Raw genomic sequence first — 24,370 nt, 5'->3', positions numbered from 1 at the left:
TCGAAATTGTCTACTCAATCGAATTTAACATATGTAGCGTTGACGTACCACTCGAATAGGTAAATATTGATTTTACACCTCCTGTGGTAAACTATACTTGATCATTAACAGCAATTAACCTTAATACTCCCAGAGGTGAAATTAAAATCAATCTTTCATCATAATGCATGTTTTCTGGTGCATTGGGTAAATTAGGTAAGTGGTTTTTTTCTCGAGGGACTTCTATAAGACACTTAAAACTACTTTACCGTTACTCATTACCAAGAAAGGGTTATCGACAATGGTTGTGTTGGAGACGGCATATCAGATTAATACTGGCACGACCGAAGGTTTCTGTGTTTCATCAAAAGCTTATCCAGAAAAATCAAAACTATTGGGTTTTAAGGTGCAGATAGTTTCCCTAAGTTCCGGTGAATAGATGTTTTTTCATGCTGTCGGCAATACTTACTCTATATCACCCCGGTCTGTAAAAAACGTTCTGGCACAGATATAGCAATGGTTGATCAACACAATCAACAAGCAACGATCAATCCTACACAGACAGATTCCACATCGTTACACATGGGGTCACGGGCGGTCGTGTTGGCCGAGGCACCACAAATTCCTATTGAGAGTTGCCTCTTTTATTGAGAATCTCACCCTTGTGTCTTTTGATATCAAATGTATCTACACCTGTCGATAAAAGTTAAACTCCGAGGCGAATCTCGGAGTTTTAACTTTTATCGACACGTGTAGATATATTAGAGGTTATCACGCGAGTGTGTTTGGGGACGGTAAATATCCTGCATCAGGAATAACATTGTATTTAGCGAGCCTTGGCGAGCTAAATAAATAGTGTTTATTCCTAATACAGGATATTTACCATCCCCAAACACACAAGCGTGATAACCTCTTTATCATATAATGTCATTCTTTAATTCTGTGCTTCAAAATCGCTTTCCCTCTCTCACAAACATTACCGAAACATTGCGAGTTTTCCTGGAATGCGCGCATCAATATTTATTACGTCACAGGGTAAGTGATGTGTCAGTCGGACAGTGACAGTAGCCAATATAGTTCCAACTGAAATCTCTTCCTTATAGTATATTACAGTGGCGAAGCAACAATTACGCAAAACAACAATTGTTTTTAATTTCCTATCGCGGCAATCCATCGGCCTGTCTGCTAGAGTAACTGCCCTTTGTCAAAGGGAAGCTACTCTAACCCTTGTCTATGAGTCGTCACGGCCACGGTCAGATGTTGTTGATAGTCGGTCTGTCCTGTCATAACGTTAAGAAGTGTAGTCTGATACACACAGCGACAAAACGAAACAAGGTAACAATTCAAACATATATCAGCCTAATCCAACTATTTTAATTTGTGGAGAAAGGTTCAAGCCGCAGAGGTCTAAAAGCACAGATATGGCTACTGATCCCGCTTGGCTAGGCCTCGTGCCCTCGCAAAAATATGTCGAAATTTAGCCTATATCTCCAAAGTTGCCCAAACTTATAAAATGCCTTAGCTACGTCACAGTAAGACACTGATTTTCAGTATATTAGACTGTTCTTTTGATAATGAAAGCAATTATCTCTGTAGTTTATCGAGATTCCCGATGGTTAAGTAATATACTACTCAAAAGAAGTTAAGGATCACCCGAATGTTGGTAATGTTAATCTGTCATGGCATGAGAGATTAACTATTGTAATATGAAAGAATCAGGTGATCCTTAACTTCTTTTGACCAGTATACATTATTGACCTAAGGGACACAGGAAGGTAGATTCACAGTGGATCACATCGATCCAATCACTGGTTTAACAGAGTAGGAGGCTGACAGGTATAAGAGGTGATCACAAAAGTCGTGATTAGCTACCTAATAACCCCTGATAACCCTGAGTGAGTGAGTGTGGTTTACGCCGCTTTTAGCAATATTCCAGCAATATCACGGCGGGGGATACCTGAAATGGGCTTCACACATGTCAGGAATCGAACCCGGGTCTTCGGCGTGACGAGCGAAGGCTTTAACCACTAGGCTACCCGACCGCCCTGATAACCCTGAAACTACACGTGCATCCCGGCCATTGCTTGCACAAAACCCCTAGAGTAAGAAACTGGTCACATATCACAGAACATGTGGGCCGGGTCAATTCAAACAGAGGAGTCGTTGAAATGTTTTTTACTGTGAAAAACAAATTTGTTGACAGTCAAACCTCGTAAACCTTATGTGAAGCCTTTCCGAAAATGAGCGGTTGGGTGCAATCGGAATGCTTGAAACCGGCATTGAACATAACGTTGTTGCTAGGCGTTCTGGTGTTCATCGTATCACCATGACGTCATGATTGGGACTGTACCAAAAGACTGGCAACACAAGGCCGACCACGTTCTGAACGTCCACGAGACCGTCACGACTGCAGGATAATGTTATCCATCTGGTTCACTAGCAAAATCGGTTTCAGTTTTCAGCTTTGACACACCGTAGCATTCCTGGTTTTTGTCTGATTAGTGAATGGACTGTAAAGAATCATAACAAGAGACTAACATCCTACAAAGTCCAGCTATACGTGACATGCTGTCACGTCATCGAAACTGCACGCCTGACATGGTCAAGACAACATCTGAGGTTCGGGTTATAGGACTTGAAGTTAGTCCTCTTCACAGATGAGTTCAGGTTTCATCTTGACAACAGTACCGGTGTCAGCGTGTTAATCGACGTCGGATGGAACGTTACGCTGATGCTCAACGTGCTGCATTCGGTGGTGGGAGCATAATTGTGTTAGGAAACATCACAGTACATCACAGGACCCCTCTAGTTGTCATCGGAGCGGTCGGGTAGCCTAGTGGTTAAAGCGTTCGGTCCTCACGCCGAAGACCCGGGTTCGATTACCGACATGGGTACAATGTGTGCAGCCCATTTCTGGTGTCTCCCGCCGTGATAGTGCTGGAATATTTCTAAAAGCGGCATAAAACCAAACTCACTCGCTCACTCACTCTAGTGGTCATCGAAGGTCATGTGACAGGTGTACGGTACCGTAACGACGTACCTTCATGCACATGGACGTCATGTCATTTTACAGTAGGACAATGCACACCCGCACATTACACGTGTGATCCCCACACTCCCTTGGAGGGCTGTTACGCAAGGTCTATAGACCATCAACTTCTAAACCAAACGGCGTCATGCCTTGGTCCAGGTCTTGAATCATCCAGATCTTGTCCATCTGGAATGACATTCCACAAGACTTCTTCAACCATCTTGTGGCGCCAATGTGGTGCCGTATTCAAGCGTGTGCCTGTGCCAGTGTTGCTAGGTGAAACGTTAAACAAACACTACCAATGATGGTCATACCCGATACTGATTTATGAACTGAAAATTGACCCCACTCCACTTTGAGTCTGATATGGCGTAACAGAGGACAAATGTTGACACACTGCTGAGATTATTTCATGTTCTGTTGCAAATTAGTTCTTTGTTTGTGTTTATATATTATTTCCCATGATAGCCAGTGATGCACGGAAACTTTCATGCGCTATTATACCTATTTTTCTATTTGTCGAGTGAACACGCGACTTCCCAAATATCATAAACAGGTATGACTGACACCCAATTGTAATTAAGATATATGAAACAAAGTGTTTCTGTAAATATTCATACTCAGCACTGTTAATCTTTAGATTTCTGCAATCATAAAAATGGGAGTGTCAATTGCTCGTGTTACTAAAGGCATTTTAGGCTTGGGGTGGATAGTCGCATTTAATTTCATGATTAAGATTATTTTCAGGTTGGTGATAATGTAAAAGATAAAGAGCCTTCCATCTTGGTATGACGCAGGGACACAAAGTAAGTACATGTAGCTGATAGATTTATAGAAGTCAAGTAAGATTATTGTGTAAGAACTGATGTTGTAACCTTTACCGCGGGTGTAACTCATGAAAGGCTTGGATAGGCACTGGTCAAAATCCATGCACATTATTGTTTCAAATTTATCATCAATTTACAATGGCAACTTGGCATAACACCTGAGCCATGAATTTACTGATGGGAATATGCTTTCCACCGAGGACAGCGTGTGACGCCCTTTCCTGGTTTTCACCACCATTATATTGTGGAATATTACTAAGAGCTTCAGAAACAAATACAGTAAACTACGGTTATAACGAACTCAAAGGGACCACTAATTTTAGTTCGTTATAACCGTAGTTCGTTATAAGCATATATACAGCATATATACAACAAATGGCTCGGACTAAAAAATATGTTCGTTATATCGGTCATTTCGTCATAAGCGTGTTCGTTATAACCGTAGTTTACTGTAATGACAGAGTTGACATGGATTTCAATAGGGGATTGCTTTATAAAGGTGCTAGTATCTGCACTGAAAGAATAAAGACGTTGAAACTCATCTCTGTCTCAAGTGATTCTACAGCCTTAAAACGCCACTGCCAAATATAAAAAACCTTACTCACTCACGTGGTCTACTGTCCTCCTCTACATGGTGTAATATGTAATCTAAACTGGAAACAATGTCGGTGCTTTTATGTAGTTTTTAATATCAAGCATGTGAACGTCGAAGTAAATGTTTGTACTATCTACTACAACTATAAAGCATGAGATATATACCGATTACGCACCACTCCTAAAACCTGATATCGATTTTAAACTTGTTCATCCATACACAGAAAGAATCGATGTTTATGATTTAAGTTAGTAATTGCACCAAATCCCAAAGGTAAAACCTATAGTCCTTGAGCCTGTGTTCACCTTGGGCTTGTGTTCACCTTGAGCTTGTGTTTCAATTTGAAGATATAGACTTATTTTTCTTATCTTGAAATAAGTAGAATGTAGCTAAAAGAAAATTGGGGAGCCTCCAAAGATACTCTCCTCTCTCTCTACATATCCCTAATTAGATCAAAACTAGACTACGGCTGCGCCATATACAACACCCTAAACAACTCTCTATCTAAAAAACTTGACTCAATACAATATCAGGCTCTCAAACTCATTACACGCACCCAACATGGCACCTCCTACACCTCACTTCAGGCCTTAACAGGAGAAATGCCACTAAGTCTACGCAGGGAACAGCTAAGCTTAAATTTCTGGGCCGCGTCCCAATCAAACCCTCTCATCCAAAACTTAATAAACCAAAACATCAGCCCTAAAACCAAGCTCTAGCTCGTAAACACCCCTTACTTACCCCAATATCCCAAAGAATAACAAACTACCTAAATGAACACCAAATTAAAAATCTTAAACAAAACTGCAAACAATCAAATATCTTCACCCCTAAACTTAAAATACCCAAAATAGACACAACACTAGCTAGCCAAATAAATAAACAAACCGACCAAACATAGCTAAAACTACCACACTAGCATACATACACAAAAATTGGCCAAATTGGTGTCACATTTACACGGACGGATCCTCAGATCCGACCTCCAAACACACGGGTTTCGGAGTCCATACCACACAACCAACTAAAACCACACAATCCTTCCGACTCCCAAATAACCAATCAATATTCACGGCAGAACTAATGGGCATGGCCTCAGCCCTCCACAATCAAGAATCCAAAAACCACCAAAAAATCCTAATACTTACTGACTCTCTAAGTCGACTACAAGCCCTCCAAAACAAAAATACCAAACACCGACCTAAATTAATAAATCAAATACTTAAAAGCTACAACGACCTAACTAAGGCAGGCAAACAAATAACCTTCTTGTGGATACCCGCCCACGTAGGAATATACGGTAATGAAAACGCCGATAAAGCAGCTAAACTATCCCTCAAAATCCCAGAAATAAGCTTAAACTTACCCATCTCAAAATCAGAAATTAAAAGTGTAAACAAACAAAAAATCACAAAAAATGGCATAACCTATATCTAAACTCAAATAGCCAAATCAAAAGAGTGCTCAGCAAACCACTAACCAAACCAAAAATTCTCCATCCATCAAAAAAAAATCGACAGAGTAATCACTAAACTCCAAACAGGACACACCAACCTAGATAACCACCTAAAAAATATTTAAAAACACACTACAGGTAACTGCCCACACTGCAAACAACCAGAAACCCCAGAACACGCACTCATCCACTGCACACACTACCTAACACATCGAACCGCATTACAAACCACCCTCAATCTAAACAAGGCTCTCACTCTAGAAGCAAAACTAAACCCACAAAAAAAACTAGAAAACTTCAAGGCCTTAGGCGTATTCTTAATCAAAACGGAACTAATAAAACGCATCTAAAACCATAATAACCTACCAAATCAAAATCACATAAACAAACAATCACCATACCCAGCTCCCTTAGTTCTCCTCCCCAACCCCATCGGCATCTATTCCAAATCTCAAAATTCCCAAATTCTATATAAGCAGCCCCTAAAGCCCCCTCTTGGGTTGCACAGACCACCCTCGCCCCTTTCGGAAACACATTAAATGGCCTGGCTGGGCCCGTGTGCGAAATACGCATCAGTCGGAAAGCGCACGTTAAATCTCCAAAGTAAGTAAGTAAGTAAGTAAAAGAAAATGGCATCAGGAGGCCACACAGAAAAAAGAAGTATAGAAACTTGACCATGAAGTCGAGACATACAAGCAGAATATGTTACGAGGGGAATACGGTTTGGTGTTCCCTCTGTGTGGACTCCGAACGATGTTGAACGATATGTTTTCTCCCTTTACACGCTGTGTTTATACTTGTTTAATCAACTGGACATGCCATCCACTCGGCAAAATCCTATGATATGTTATTAGGCATTAACAACTGGGTTTAACAATTGCAGATGATCATCTGTGGACTACACAAGGCGCAGGAAGTGTTGAGCTTATCCTCTCAGAATTCATGCAACGTCTTAAAGCCTCATGTGGACAGGACTGACAGAATGCACCTTCTAGTGGTTCTAACACATACACAAGGGCACGGGTGGCTAAGTCTTCTGAGGCGTAGCAGAGAGGCGTCCCTTCGGCACGCCAAAACCTATGTTGGGTTTGAACATTGCATCATTTAAATTGATAACTTTAGGAGAGCCTTGTCAATGAAACAAATTTTCAATCTATAAAACAACGACACCGCTTCAAATTGATTACATTTTACAAAATGAAAAACTGTATTTCACCTGTATATCTCAAGGATCGCATTCCTAGTCAAGTCTCTGATAATAGCAATTATAACCTTAGAAATAGATCTAACATACAAACAATCAAATGTAGAACCCAGACCCATGCTAAATCATTTCTCCCGGATACGATTAACCTGTGGAGCACTCTACCCGATGTAAAAACTTATGCTCGCTCATTAAACGAATTCAAATCCTTAAATATCATTCTGATAATAATTTTGACTTAAACCACGGTCATAGATCATGCCAAATTGTCCACTGTCGCCTTAGGCTCGGCTGCAGTGACTTAAACGCTGATACGTTTAGACAGACATACCAGACTGCACTTGTTGATATCACTTTGAAGATGCAATTCACCATTTCTATACCTGTCAGAAATACGATAATATCAGAAACACTATGTATTTCTACACACATGGGTATAATTCAAAAACGATAATACATGGCGGTAGTTCAGTCAGCAGTTCTACAAACATGACTATTCTTCAATCAGTTCACGAATTCATTGTCAAAAGCAAAACATTTGAAAAGCTGAATTTTATGCATATAGTAATGGAAAACTGCATTACCATATTTCACAGACACCTCTTGCTTCAATGTAATGGCTTCATGTATTTCATTTGTGCATTTAGTATGTTTTATGATTAACACTATCATATATAACCAGCGGTTAAGATGTTACCTGGAGAGGTATTTACCTCAAGTTTTGCTTGTTTACCGATCTAGATTTCTTTTGAGATAAAAATATGTTTAAACCTCATAAGGGCTTTGTCAGAAATGGCCAATTATGTATACTTGTAATTTGGGTTACATTGAGGATGAGTAGAAGTATTTCATACTTCCCTATATTCAAAAGTATGCTGAAGAAAACACTTAGGGAGATCATGAATATTTTTTCGGATATTTTTGTCGTGAGTGAGTGAGTATGGTTTTACGCCGCTTTTGGCAATATTCCAGCAATATCACGGCGGGGGACACCAGAAATGGGCTTCACACATTGTACCCATGTCGGCTATCAAACCCGTGTCTGAGCATACAATTTCATAAATATATCCCAAAAATATTCATGGTTTCTAACTTTGTTCAGTATATATGTCTTATAAATATGTAACTATGACATCATTAGATAACTTTGATGTATTAATGTCAAGTAAGCAAGAACATTTTATTCATAATATCAGTTTTGTGTCAGGAGAACGTTATGTTAGAAACTGTACTGTGGGTGTTGCGTTGCACTATCTAACTGCACGGCCAATACATGCTGAATAATTATTAGATTGAATTGAACAGACACATACTTTCGCCTTAAAACTTATTATTTGGTATTTAGAAACAAGAGAGGATCGAACGAATTACATGCATGAAAAAACTGATAAGTGTATAATGGTCTACCTTTGCATTACCCTTGAAACTATCGACTCTGTATTGCATTCAGAGCTAAATTTGCATTTAACTTGAATGTACAATGGCCCCATAAATATAGATACGTTTACATGGAGCAAAGACCGTAACACGTTGCTGCGTCTACCTGACTCTTTGTTTAAAGATCAAAGGACTTAACTGAAGGTTGCTTTGATCCTGTTGTGGCGTTTATTACACACGCTAAATTTAGTTGCTACCTTAGTGGCTGACATGGCGATGGACCATTAACTATGCATATGAAAAAGCTTTGATATACTTTTTAAGGATTTGTTTTTGAAATAATTATACCTCTGCCTTTCAAATCGATCGTAACAAAACACTCATGTACCCACCCTCCAACGATGGAATCATATTGTCTGGGCCTGCGAAGAAACGGGGTAGAGAAGGTCTTCAGCAACACATGCCTGCCGTGAAAGGCGACTATGCGTGTCGTAAAAGCGACTAACGGGATCGGGTGGTCAGGCTCGCTGACTTGTTTGATGCATGTCATCGATCCCAATTGCGTGGATCGATGTTCATGATATCAATCACTGGACTGTCTGGCCCAGACTCGATTATTTACAGACTGCCGTCTTATAGCTGGAATATTGCTGAGTGCGGCGTTACACAACAAACCAACCAACCAATCATATTGTCTGATCTACAGTGTTTTCTGCGACAGGTATCCGGCAAGGCATGACTGTGTGGCGTTTTGGAACTGTTGTAGCCAACATGTAAAATATGGCCATGTCATAATACTATAACACTGCCATTATATAGGAAAACATATGGATCGGTTTATGCTAGTGTTGTCAACTGACATAGACAAAATCTGCTGTTTTCCGATAGTTTCGACCAATGCACCACTTAATCATAAAAAAACATTTTCCGTCAAAGACGATTTGCGTCATCTGAAACAGGAAACTCTTTATGTGAACCGCTGAAGGAAAATGCTTGGTGTCTCCGGTATATGTTTATTGATTTAGAGTGTTGTGATCCTATTTGAAAACTTTGTAAATTGATAAACCATAAAAAAACAACGAAAGTTCGTCCTTCTGAGAATATTAATTATACGTTTTGTTAACACAAAAATCAGAAAGCCACTCTTCCAACTAGGTGGGATCGTTGACTTGATTGACTGTGTGTCATCGTACCCCTACTTTGTAGACCTTGTTCACAATATCGATCACTGGATTGGCTGGTCGTGACTAGATTATTTACAGGTTGCCGTCATATAGCTTGAATATTGCTGAGTGTAGCGTTGACAGCAAGCAAACAAACAAGTGAGTCGAACTAGCGTGTCATGAGTGAGTGAGCATGATTACCCCGATGTCCGATAGTTTCTCATGTGTATGTTGGTGATTATCACATTATTTATATTGCTCTAAATTTCCACACCACGCGCTACATTAATTGTACCCCGGCCAGGGAATCAGTATGCACTCGATTTTCATTCTCAGCTCCCTGGGCAGTGTAACAAAGAAGAACATTTTCTTTTCTTATTTCCACCTGCCCCGTTATCCTCATGTAAGCCTTAGTTACCATCAACACTCCCTGAAGATCATCAGCCAACCCAGCCTCAGAAACAATGGCACATGTATTGTCATGGAGCCGCTCTCCGGAAACCAAGCAATCCAACATCTCTCCAGCTAATGAGTAGCGCAAGTACGCTGTCAGCTTTGAAGTTCACAACCTTCCTCTTACAACTGTATTTAGCTTGTTGTTCGGTAAGTATGACAACCAAAGTAAATAGCCGATTAAAGACTTCAAGAGACGCAATATATTTTCATTAACCTTGATGTAATATCATCGAACATTGCTCAAGGTAACGTGGTGTTTGATTTCACAGACTGAACAACCAACACAATGTTTTCTACGGGCCATCCCAGCTTCCAAGATGATGGTTCGGCTAATATGACACATCCTGCCATTATACCCGACTCTTCAAGGAGAGGAATCCGGGTGTATTTGCCGGCAGCGTCAACAGAAACGAGGGATCTGGTGCTGAACCTAATGCAGTGCAGACTGCGTGACTGTTGTGAGTTCAGGAGAATGGAAACTGTAGGTACTCAGTTAAAACAGACAGCATTCGGTGAGGTGAGGTGAAATGGGGTTTAACGTCGCGTCCAAGATGATTGCACTTATATAGCGACGTTCATGCATGTGTATGTGTGTGTGTGTGTGTGGCTGCTTGTACTAGTCCGGACTGATGCCGAGTTAAAGTGCTAGCTCACTGAAATACCATGCCACAGTTTAACATGAATACCCCACTCAGACACAGTATAATGACTCCGAGCCGACCAGTCCTTGTTTTAGCCCCTTCATGCCGAGCGCCGGACAGGGTAACAATTAGTAACATCTTTTAACGTCTTTTGGTATGACGCGGCTGGGGATCGAACCCCGGACCTTCCGCTCTCCGGGCGGACGCTCTACCATTAGACCACGGAGGCGGTTAGACAGCATTTGGACATATTGTTGATTGAACTTTCACTGGGCGCTGTGCCATTGCTCCTCTGTAGGCCTCTATGTATTTGGGTGTTTTTAATGTGTACATGCTTTGCCTTAGTTATCACTTGGGTGTTTTGGAGCGGCAACGATGTTGTAAATAACCTTCACACGGGCAACATTGTATGTTACGAAATGTTGTGAAAGTGAGTCTGTGTTAGTTGATCACTGTGGTGGGAGTGGGTGTGTGTGTTAGTTGATCTCTAGAGCTAAAGTGTGATTCTATGTTAGTTGATCTCTGTGCGGGAGTGTTAGGGTGTGTTAGTTGATCTCTATACAGGGAATGTGAATGTGTGTTAGTTGATCTCTATAGCTGAAGTGTGATTCTGTGTTAGTTGCTCTCTAGAGCTGAAGTGTGATTCTGTGTTAGTTGCTCTCTAGAGCTGAAGTGTGATTCTGTGTTAGTTGATCTCTAGAGCTAAAGTGTGATTCTGTGTTAGTTGATCTCAGTGCGGGAGTGTGATTCTGTGTTAGTTGATCTCTAGAGCTAGAGTGTGATTCTATGTTAGTTGATCTCTGTGCGGGAGTGTGATTCTGTGTTAGTTGATCTCTATAGAGGGAACGTGAGTGTGTGTTAGTTGATCTCTGTGGCGGGAGTGTGAGTGTGTGTTAGTTGATCTCTAGAGCTGAAGTGTCATTCTGTGTTAGTTGGTCTCTATAGAGGGAGTGTGAGTGTGTGTTAGTTGATCTCTAGAGCTGAAGTGTCACTCTGTGTTAGTTGATCTCTATAGAGGGATAGTGAGTATGTGTTAGTTGATCTCTATAGGGGGAGTATTAGTCTGTGTTAGTTGATCTCTGTGGCGGGAGAGTGAGTGTGTGTTAGTTGATCTCTGTGGTGGGAGAGTGAGTCTGTGTTAGTTGATCTCTGTGTGGGAGTGGGAGTGTGTGTTAGTTGATCTCTAGAGTTGAAGTGTCACTCTGTGTTAGTTGATCTCTATAGAGGGAGAGTGAGTATGTGTTAGTTGATCTCTATAGAGGGAGTATTAGTCTGTGTTAGTTGATCTCTGTGGCGGGAGAGTGAGTGTGTGTTAGTTGATCTCTGTGGCGGGAGAGTGAGTGTGTGTTAGTTGATCTCTGTGGCAGGAAAGTGAGTGTGTGTTAGTTGATCTCTAGAGTTGAAGTGTCATTCTGTGTTAGTTGATCTCTATAGAGGGAGAGTGAGTATGTGTTAGTTGATCTCTATAGAGGGAGTATTAGTCTGTGTTAGTTGATCTCTGTGGCGGGAGAGTGAGTGTGTGTTAGTTGATCTCTGTGGTGGGAGAGTGAGTCTGTGTTAGTTGATCTCTGTGTGGGAGTTGGAGTGTGTGTTAGTTGATCTCTAGAGTTGAAGTGTCACTCTGTGTTAGTTGATCTCTATAGAGGGAGAGTGAGTATGTGTTAGTTGATCTCTATAGAGGGAGTATTAGTCTGTGTTAGTTGATCTCTGTGGCGGGAGAGTGAGTGTGTGTTAGTTGATCTCTGTGTGGGAGTGGGAGTGTGTGTTAGTTGATCTCTAGAGTTGAAGTGTCACTCTGTGTTAGTTGATCTCTATAGAGGGAGAGTGAGTATGTGTTAGTTGATCTCTATAGAGGGAGTATTAGTCTGTGTTAGTTGATCTCTGTGGCGGGAGAGTGAGTGTGTGTTAGTTGATCTCTGTGGCGGGAGAGTGAGTGTGTGTTAGTTGATCTCTGTGGCAGGAAAGTGAGTGTGTGTTAGTTGATCTCTGTGGTGGGAGAGTGAGTCTGTGTTAGTTGATCTCTGTGTGGGAGTGGGAGTGTGTGTTAGTTGATCTCTAGAGTTGAAGTGTCACTCTGTGTTAGTTGATCTCTATAGAGGGAGAGTGAGTATGTGTTAGTTGATCTCTATAGAGGGAGTATTAGTCTGTGTTAGTTGATCTCTGTGGCGGGAGAGTGAGTGTGTGTTAGTTGATCTCTGTGGCGGGAGAGTGAGTGTGTGTTAGTTGATCTCTGTGGCGGGAGAGTGAGTGTGTGTTAGTTGATCTCTGTGGCGGGAGAGTGAGTGTGTGTTAGTTGATCTCTGTGGCGGGAGAGTGAGTGTGTGTTAGTTGATCTCTGTGGTGGGAGAGTGAGTCTGTGTTAGTTGATCTCTGTGTGGGAGTGGGAGTCTGTGTTAGTTGATCTCTGTGGCGGGAGAGTGAGTCTGTGTTAGTTGATCTCTATAGAGGGAGTGTTAGTTGATCTCTATAGAGGGAGTGCTAGTCTGTGTTAGTTGATCTCTGTGACGGGAGAGTGAGTGTGTGTTAGTTGATCTCTGTGCGGGAGAGTGAGTGTATGTTAGTTGATCTCTGTGGCGGAAGCGTGAGTGTGAGTTAGTTGATCTCTGTGCGAGAGAGTGAGTGTGTGTTAGTTGATCTCTGTGGCGGGAGAGTGAGTGTGTGTTAGTTGATCTCTGTGACGTGAGAGTGAGTCTGTGTTAGTTGGTCTCTGTGCAGTGAGTGTGAGTCTGGGTTAGTTGATCTCTAGAGCTGAAGTGTGACTCTGTGTAAGTTGATCTGTGTGCGGCGATTGTGAGTCTGGGTTAGTTGATCTCGGCAGCTGGAGTGTGAGTATGCATCAATTGATCTGTCCGTTGTGGTTTAAACTTATAACCTTTCCAAATCTTTTTTTCTGGAGAGGCACACACGACATAGCTTGCTTGAATATTGTCTCGAAACCAGACATTCATTATCAATGTGAGTGTCTGGTATATGTTCGTACATTAATTCTATATGTGCATGTGTGCGTGTCCTTATATATAAATGTCAGCAGATATTTTACAGTTGTGTACATACATGTGCAAACAAACCACATGCATACATCGCAACATCATTAATTTACTTGAAAACTGAACAAGAATAGATTTAGAATACACCAATGAACTAAATATTCTAAATGTTTTAAACGTCTAAGCAATCTCTTTATGCTTGTCTTTTATCCAATGTGTTACAATTGATAGTTACTTATAAGAAAAAAAATTTCGAACTAAAATATCTTAGCAACACATTGAAAATTTACAAATTGACGAATACTTGTTACAAATAGTTTTGGGTCAGCGATGAGGTGGGGGCGTTTATACATTAGTGAAATGATGGATTGGTCGGTATCTACTTCAATAGTATGTTGGTAACTTCATTGCATTCTTTGCTTAGTTAAGATACAAATGTATCACGTACTTGTAGTTTGGGAGCGTCTCATTCGGTTCGATTCAACCCCACAGGTTATCTCGGCCAGAAATGGAAGGAATCCGTATTGGAATGGTTTACCTTTTCTCCAAATTAAACTCGACCCGTGAAGATCCGGGCTAGAATAGGACTTCAGCAACCCATGCTTGCTGTAAAAGGCGACTATGCTTGTCGTAAGAGGCGACGAACGGGATCGGGTGGTCAGGCTCGCTGACTTGGTTGAAGCATGTAATCTTATCCCAATTACGTGGATCGATGATCATGATGTCAATCACGGGATTGTCCGGTCCAGACTCGATTATTTACAGACCGCCACATATAGCTGGAATATGCGCCGTTAAACAACAAAACAAACAACCAACCGACCAAATCCAACTCATTATAAGTCCTCCAGTGCTGACCAATGTGATAGAGTATAATAAGTAGGGGATAAAATCGAGTGGACCCGGATCATGGTCTCACAGAAGCGGCCTATATAACCAGACAGAGTTCGGTGCGTTCCAGCGATGCGACACGTGACAAGGCAAACAGAAACTAGAGTTGAGTTTTGTATTGGAAAAGAAATCTCGATTCCCAAAATAATTTATAAAGTTGATTGAAAACTGTCAATACCTAGCAATATCATCACTGATTTGTTAATGTAATGCGATCTATAATCTGCTCCGTAAAATAATTGCGTATATTTTCTCCATATTAATCACTTCTTTTCAGGACTGGTATGATATTTACAGACCAAACATTGCATAAGTCCCTAATGGGTTTGCACAGTTCAATAACGTGTACGGACAACATTGTTACCTATGCTTCGTGTCACTCAGCGTTAATATATAGCTGCGATCACGTATAACCATAACTAATAACACAAAGATTACACCACACGATTAGTGTTAATAACTACCGATATAGAACGACTACAAAGATAAAATGAGTCAGACAGTTCTGTTGTTATCATCTATGTGAACTCTTACAACCTTGAAGACCGTCTCCGTGATCTAGTGGTAGAGCGTCCGGCCGGAGAGCGGAAGGTCCGGGGTTTGATCCCCAGCCGCGTCATACCAAAAGACATTAAAAGATGGTAATTGTTGATACCCTGTGTTGCGCTCGGCATGAAGGGGCTAAAACAAGGACTGGTCGGCTCGGAGTCGGTATACTGTGTCTGAGTGGGGTATTCCTGTTAAACCGTGGCATGATAACTAAGTTGGCTAGCACTTTAAATCGGCATCAGTCCGGACTAGTACAAGCAGCCACACCCAAACACGTGAGCACGTCGTTATATAAGTGCAATAATCTTGGACGCGACGTCAAACCCAATTTCACCTTCACCTTGAAAGTTTGGATGGTTTTTTTTCATGTCCGATGAAATCATTAGTCGTCTCTTCCATACGCGATGTTCTAGAAACAACGATGTGATATGAATGAGTGAGTATGGCTTTACGCCGCTTTTAGCAATATTCCAGAAATATGACGTCGGGGGACACCAGCAATGGGCTTCACATATTTTCCCATGTCGGGAATCGAACACGGGTCTTCGGCGTGACGAGCGAAGCTTTAACCACTAGGCTACCCGACAGTCTCGATGTGATATGAGTACATACATACCTTCATAGTTCACAGATATACGGTCCCAACCCGTACCAGTACAATATAAAAGGATATTTGCCCACGAGGTACATGTCATTTTGTATTCTTGGGAGATGTAGGCTTGGAATTTGGTTGGAAAGAAGATATTTTGTGTTTCAAAACATTTAATTTATTCTTATGCTATGTTTTCAGAATATCTGCCAGTCCACTGAACAATCATTTTTTGAGTGAAACCGGAGGTGGGAACATTTTTCCTACAATCTCCATTTGGAAAATGTTATGTTTCGTAATACTTGCAAACGCAACTCTTTTCAAAGAAATGACATTGGAAATGACATCCACAAAAACTTAACGAAAGGAATCCCTGTTTTGATCTGACATATTAATATGTCAATATACATTGCTTAATCTTTTCGGTTATTGAGAAAAGGGTTGGTCCCTGGTCCCTGGTCCCTTGTCCCTGATCTCTGGTCCCTGGTACCCGGTCCGTGGTCCCTGATCCCTTATCACCGGTCCGTGGTCCTTGATCTCTAGTCCCTGATCCCAGATCCCTGATCCCTGTCCCCTGGTACCCGGTCCCTGGTCCCCGACCCTGATCCCTTATCACCTGTCCCTGGTCTCTGTTCCCTGGTCCCTAGTCTCCGATTCTAGATCTCTTATCCCTAGTCCCCGGTCCCTGTTCCCTGATCTCTGGTCCCTGTTCCCTGGTACCCGGTCCCTGGCCCCTAGTCCCCGATCCCTGATCTCTTATCCCTGGTCCCCAATCCCAAGCCCCTGTTCCCTGATCCCCAATCCCTGTTCCCTATTCCCTGTTCCCCAATCCGTGATACCTGGTCCCCGTTCCCTGGTCCCCAATCCCTGATCCCTGATCCCTGGTCCCCAATCCCTGATCCCTGATCCCTGGTCCCTGGACCCTTATTCCTAGTCCCTGGTCCCTGATCCCTGCTCACCAATCCCTGTTCCCTGGTCCCCAATCCATAGCCCCTGTTCCCTGATCCCTGGTCCCCAATCCCTGTTCCCTGGTCCCTGGTCCCCAATCCATAGCCACTGGTCCCTGATCCCTGTTCCCTGATCCCTGGTCCCTAATCACTGGTCCCCAATCCATAGCCCCTGTTCCCCTCTCCCTATCCCCTGTGCCCTGATCCCTGATCCCTTGTCCTGATCCCTGATCCCTTGTCCTGATCCCTGGTCCCTGGTCAACCTTGTGAAAGAAATGTCGCTACAGCAAGGTCTTCTGAGTTAACGTTGGACATATAATCACAAATTGTAACTCTATTTATGCAAAAGGGAAATGACCCTGAGCTTTGTTGTACAACAGTTATATGAATGCAAATGAAGTATCAGATTTAATTCTCGAGAAATCGCTGAAAGCATGACTCAGATATCTCCTTATTTTGAATAATTTTCCTGCTCACTCTCTAACTGTATTCACTTGTCCGTAGAGACGACCGTATTTCATTGTATTGTTATATCACTATCCAGAATAGTTGAAAGTAGTCATAGACATACTGTGTTGTCCCATGACGATCTAAGTAGATTTAACCGATTTTAATTGAAATTGTTTATCTCCATCGTTCAAGTATAAGTAAATATATTGAGTAAGGCGGCATGGTTGAGTCCAGTGTTGTCAGTGCGTCGTCGATAACAGCGTTCAAACAAACTATGGCACTGTCTATGATTAAGCAGTGTTTTTACACCGTAATACTTCACTGGATAATATATTAGACATGTTCGAGGGTTGATTGATAAGTTCTGAACGCAACACAGATATACTTGACCTAATGACATTGAAATTATTTAGTATCCAACATATACCGCATATTTTTGCTGACGATGTTGGAGCGATTTTATCCAAGTTTCGTAGATGTCATGCTGGCTGTCCAAAAGATTCTCCACAACTGCTTTGACGTCACCGATCAGGATCTGGAGAATAGGGTGGGTGGCGAAAGAAAATAAAATAACACTTATATCCATGGCAATGTCACTGGTGCACAGTCCCGATGGAAAAGCACAACTTTTCACAGCTTCCCATGGCCATGTCTCGTAGTCTTAATTTCCCGTAATTGCCCAAAAAGGGCAGCGTTATATGCCCTTCCGTGGCCTTTTGGAAGAGAGTCCCCCATGATGACACACTCGGCATCACAGACCAGGGATGCCATAAGCTTTCCAGCTGATGACACAGCCTTTGTCTTCCTATCGCTGATGGTTAAACACTTCCACTGTGTTGATTGTTGTTTGGACTGGAATTGGTGAACCAAGGTTTCATCCATAGTCACAAATCGTTGCAAGAAGATTTCTGGATCAGCTTCAAACAGAGCTAGATTATGACGAAACATGTGCCTGGTGCGTTTTTGATCAAATATGTGCAGCTTTGGAACCCAACGAGCTGATGTTTTCTTCACTGCTACAGTTTCTGTGGTAATGGAATGTACACTCCCCAGGGAAATGGACTTAAGGATATATACTTACAAAAATGGGCATCGCATGTTTTAACTTCAGAAAAATGCAATTATTACAAGCTTTTCAAGACAACAATTTCCCCAGAATACTATTTGTTTGATATCAACTTTATAAGGTTTAGAATAAGTTTAGCACTATTCAGATGCAGCTCTCATAGACTTAGGATCAAAGTAGGCATGCATAGAAACATAGCCAGAGAATTGAGAATATGTGAGCAATGTGAAATAAATGTGATTGAAGATGAGTTTCATTTTCTGTTAGTTTGTCCAAAATAAGACCACCTTAGAAGAAAATATTTTGATCTGCCTTGTTATGTACATCCCACTCTACAAAAATTTACAACGATCATGTCAACAACTGATAAAGATAATCTAAATAATCTATCAATGTTCATTTATCATGCTATGTTAATTAGAATATGACCTGTTAAACGGATCTGTAACCACTCACGAAAACAGAATTGTACTATGGGCCTGAGGCCTTTCACTGTGGAATATAACTTATCCTATCCTATCCTATCCGAAATGCCTACCGAACTGGCAAGTTGACGTTCAGACGTGGATTTTCTGGATCATTTCTGATGTGTACGTCATAGGTCATCCAGGACTGGGGTCGTCTTCAAGGCCATGCTTAAACTCTGGCCACCTCTTTACAGAGGCATCATTCCCTAGTGTTGTGCGCACATCATCATGGGTGGCTTTTGGTGTTAAGTCCTTTTTCTGCAAGTACTTGATTTATGCACGGAGCATAGGGTTGATGCCGAACGAGTTAAGAATAACACTCGTAAATTGTAGCCATGGCAATGACACTGGCGCCTTGTCCCGATGGAAGACCACAGCTTTTTTCTCAGCTTCCCACGTCTCGTAGTCTTAATTTCGTTCGTTGCAAGTATTTGATCAATGCACGTTCCACAGCCAGAATAACATATTTTGGACAGATGAATATTGACACATTGAATATTATCTCATAGTGCGAAATAGATCTGCATCAGTTCGGGATTTCCTCCCACAGTAAGCTGACACGCCGTGAGATAACTGGAATGCTTTTCAAAGCGGCGTTAAAACCAGCTCACTCACTCATAATGCAAGAGTATTTCAAAGATATGTCCGATTCGAAAAGCAGACAATAAAAAGGTTTTGATGACATTAATACCCGCCAGTTTTGGTGTTGCGTTAGTTTGCCCGAAAAGATTGAAAGGCAATTCAAAACTGTGAAGATTATTTGTTTGCATAATCTATTTTGATATTTGTTCAACTGGAGATTGTTGGCGGGGAGGATGTTTTGCCCTACCGTCATCGGGAGTTTTGATTAAAATATATTTAACCCCAATGGAGTTATGGAATATGAAGTTTTCGTGTCCGAGATCAAGGCTGATTCACGCCGCCATGATAACATTAATTTTAATCGGTCCGCATCCTTTAGCTCTTTCACACTGAAAATTCACACAATAACATTTATTGACCTAACCTTCTACATCGGCTGACGTTGGACACGTGACCGTCTGAACCTCGTACACCACGTGAATTATATTGTTTGTGGGTACTCCTCTGGCAATCAGTTCACCCTGCACTACAGCAGACTTGCGTATTTCCTGTGGATTATGTTTCTGTCGAAATCCGATAGAAATCGATACCAAGTATCGATGTCGACAACGTATGGTATACCAGAACAATTTTAAGGACGACAAGTAATGGGTTTCCAGTGCGTGAAGAAATCTGTGCTGTCATTATGGACGTGTGGAGTCACGTTGGTAGCCTTGATAAACGCACACATGACTGTAAATAACGCGACAAACAAAAAGAATTGATTTGATGCACTCAAATCAGAGCTGTTTGTAATTGATCGATGGAAGAAAGATTGTGACATATTTGGATTCGTACAACGGACTCTTATCTTATTGTCATGGAAATTGGTTTGTCGTTAATATTTATTCTAAAGAACTGAAATCACTAACTCCAAATATTACCAATTCGAAACTTTATGTTATGTTATGTGGGTACAACTATTGTGCAATTTAGTAACCGTGTCGTTTTGTGTTTAAATGGGAAACATTTGTCTTTCGAAAATCAGTGTCATTATCGGGGGCACGGGTGGCCCATTCGTCTAAGGCAGTCGCGATTCGCTGTGCAGAGTTTCGTCCCTTGGGCACGCTAGTAACCTATGATTGTGGGTTCGAATCCCGGTTCGCCCCGATTATGTTTCAAGGTTTGTCAGCACCATACTCGTGCTCGTGGGTTTCACCGAAGTGGTAAACGTCTGAGACCTGTATGACTTCGGGCTTTCCTCCCACATCAAGCTGACACGCCGTGATATGACTGGAATACTGTTAAAAGCGTCGTTAAACCCAACTCACTCACTCACTTACTCAATGTCATTGTCAAAAACGTCACTGGTCTCACAAGTTGAACATCACAAATACTTCAGGATAACTGTTATACGTGGCGGGGTCTACATGCAGGGCAACGCATGCTTACCCTTTTCGTGACACCTGGTGGCATATACTCGTATTTACCTCTATTTTGCCTTTTAGCCCAATTTAATCTGTTGTGGCAGATAATCGAGACTGATCTCTCCTCTGGCGTTAAGGTTTTTCGTTTACTACGATGTATTGAAGAGTTTGGATCTATATAATCGTATCTAACTATTATGAGCATTTATATTTTGACTGATGTTATGTTGATGTCAGTTGCAGGTTCTCAAGAAACCGGGATGATACATCAAACTTAAAGGACGGCATCACTTCACCAAATCAGTACCCAGTTGCAACCACTGATGCATTTGCTTGCTGGTATGGATTTGTTCAAAAACATATTTATAAATAAGATTTATCACGCGTGTCAATACATCACGGTTTTGAAATGACGTTTTTGCCTTGATAAATTTACTGAGTTTGAATTTTTAGGTTAATGATTAACTCCGCTTTCATCAACATTCCACACACACATACGTATGTACGTATATTTACAAACGTAACTGTCCATTCAAATCATATTTCTTAAAAAAATACAACTACGAACTGCGTTAGATAGATAATTACTAGATAATTCGGTTTGATCTATACTAAGGTATTTCGGCCACAACAACCATATAGCCGACATTGTATTTTAACCCTTTATATCGGCCACGTGCACGGTGATCCAATTCCTACATACATCTGTTGCAACGCCAAAATCAAACTCCTATATCGGCCAATGTCTTCCAAACTGTATATTGGCCAATGTCTGGCAAACCCCTCATGTCGTCCAAAGTGTCCCAATCTGTATATCGGCCAATGTGTTCCAATCTGTATATCTCCCAATGTCTATCAACCCCTCATGTCGGCCAATGTGTTCCAATCTGTATATCGGCCAATGTGTTCCAATCTGTATATCGGCCGATATGTTCCTGTCTGTATATCGGCCAATGTGTTTCAATTTGTATATCGGCCAATGTGTTCCAATCTGTATATCGGCCAATGTCTACCAACCCCTCATGTCGTCCAAAGTGTCCCAATCTGTACATCGGCCAATGTCTATCAACCCCTCACGTCGGCCAATGTGTTCCAATCTGTATATCGGCCAATGTGTTTCAATTTGTATATCGGCCAATGTGTTCCAATCTGTATATCGGCCAATGTCTATCAACCCCTCATGTCGGCCAATGTGTTCCTGTCTGTATATCGGCCAATGTCTATCAACCCCTCATGTCGGCCGATATGTTCCTGTCTGTATATCGGCCAATGTGTTTCAATTTGTATATCGGCCAATGTGTTCCAATCTGTATATCGGCCAATGTGTTCCAATCTGTATATCGGCCAATGTCTATCAACCCCTCATGTCGGCCAATGTGTTCCTGTCTGTATATCGGCCAATGTCTATCAACCCCTCATGTCGGCCGATATGTTCCTGTCTGTATATCGGCCAATGTGTTTCAATTTGTATATCGGCCAATGTGTTCCAATCTGTATATCGGCCAATGTGTTCCAATCTGTATATCGGCCAATGTCTATCAACCCCTCATGTCGGCCAATGTGTTCCTGTCTGTATATCGGCCAATGTCTATCAACCCCTCATGTCGGCCGATATGTTCCTGTCTGTATATCGGCCAATGTGTTTCAATTTGTATATCGGCCAATGTCTACCAACCCCTCATGTCGTCCAAAGTGTCCCAATCTGTACATCGGCCAATGTCTATCAACCCCTCACGTCGGCCAATGTGTTCCAATCTGTATATCGGCCAATGTGTTTCAATTTGTATATCGGCCAATGTGTTCCAATCTGTATATCGGCCAATGTCTATCAACCCCTTTTGTCGGCCAATGTGTTCCAATCTGTATATCGGCCAATGTGTTTCAATTTGTATATCGGCCAATGTGTTTCAATTTGTATATCGGCCAATGTGTTCCAATCTGTATATCGGCCAATGTCTACCAACCCCTTATGTCGTCCAATGTGTTCCTGTCTGTATATCGGCCAATGTGTTTCAATTTGTATATCGGCCAATGTGTTCCAATCTGTATATCGCCCACTGTCTACCATCCCCTCATGTCGGCCAATGTGTTCCAATCTGTACATCGGCCAATGTCTACCAACCCCTCATGTCGGCCAATGTGTTCCAATCTGTATATCGGCCAATGTGTTACAATCTGTATATCGGCCAATGTGTTCCAATCTGTATATCGGCCAATGAGTTCCAATTTGTATATGGGCCAATGTGTTCCAATCTGTATATCGGCCAATGTCTACCATCCCCTCATGTCGGCCAATGTGTTCCAATCTGTACATCGGCCAATGTCTACCAACCCCTCATGTCGGCCAATGTGTTCCAGTCTGTATATCGGCCAATGTGTTCCAATCTGTATATTAGCCAATGTGTTCCAATCTGTATATCAGTCAATGTCTACCAACCCCTCATGTCGGCCAATGTGTTCAAATCTGTATATCGGCCACTACGTTCTATCTGTATATCGGCCAATGTCTACCAACCCCTCATGTCGGCAAATGTGTTCCAGTCTGTATATCGGCCAATGTGTTCCAATTTGTATATCGGCCAATGTGTTCCAATCTGTATATTGGCCACTATATTCAATCTGTATATCGGCCACTACGTTCAATCTGTATTTCGGTCTATATGTTCCAATCTGTATATCGGTCAATATGTTCCAATCTGTATATCGGTCAATGTGTTCCAATTTGTATATCGGCCAATGTGTTTCAATCTGTATATCGGCCAATGTGTTCCAATCTGTATATCTACGAATGTTTTCCAACCCGTATATCGACCAACGTGTTCTAATCGACTTCATTATCAACTGATGTTTGCATTCTATTTTTCTCATTTCAACCTATGTTTCCGCGATCACAATGACGCCAGGAAAGGAAAGGAAGTTGTGGTGCTGATGAATGATTCGTTCAAGGAGGAGAAAAGAGTCTAAGGCCTTGCTCACCATTAGCTATTCACTTTAATCTGGCTGCGGCTTTCACAGAAAATGTTTGTGCTTTTTTTTTTGGCATACCTTGCAAGTTTACTTACGTCCCGCCAAATACATTTTTAGCAATAAAATGCCTATTATGTCTTTTTATTTCTACGGAAGTCCCCGGGGCTGTTATAATATTGACGTGTGCACATTTATGTAATGATGTATAGTATAGTGGCGGGTAGGGATTTGGGTTGGGGTTAGGGAGGTGCGCGAGGAGTTTATATAGTAAAATACTGATATTAATCGATAGTCTTATATTGATATAGAACCATCACAGAATCTTGAACGCCTCGAGCCAAGGCCATCACAGCATGAAGCCAGGACCATTACAAACCCGAGCCAGGACCATGCAAGCCTCGAGCCAGGACCATTATAGCCTAGCACCAAGACCATTATAATCTCGAGCCAGGACCATTATAGCCTAGAACCAAGACCATTATAACCTCGAGCCAGGACCATTATAGCCTAGCACCAAGACCATTATAGCGACGAGCCAGGACCATTATAGCCTCGAGCCAGGAACATTATAGCCTAGAACCAAGACCATCCAAGGCTAGAACAAGTAACATCCAAGCCTCGAACCAAGACCATTATAGCCTCAAACCAGGACCATTATAGCCTCGAACCAGGACCATTATAGCCTAAAACCAAGACCATTATAGCCTAGAACCAAGAGCATTATAGCCTCGAATCAAGAC

This window comes from Haliotis cracherodii, unplaced genomic scaffold (genome assembly GCF_022045235.1).
Source record: "Haliotis cracherodii isolate W230 unplaced genomic scaffold, xgHalCrac1.p SCAF_8, whole genome shotgun sequence".
Lineage (NCBI taxonomy): Eukaryota > Metazoa > Mollusca > Gastropoda > Lepetellida > Haliotidae > Haliotis > Haliotis cracherodii.
The sequence above is the reverse complement of the archived record's forward strand: the minus strand, read 5'-3'. Positions refer to the sequence as shown.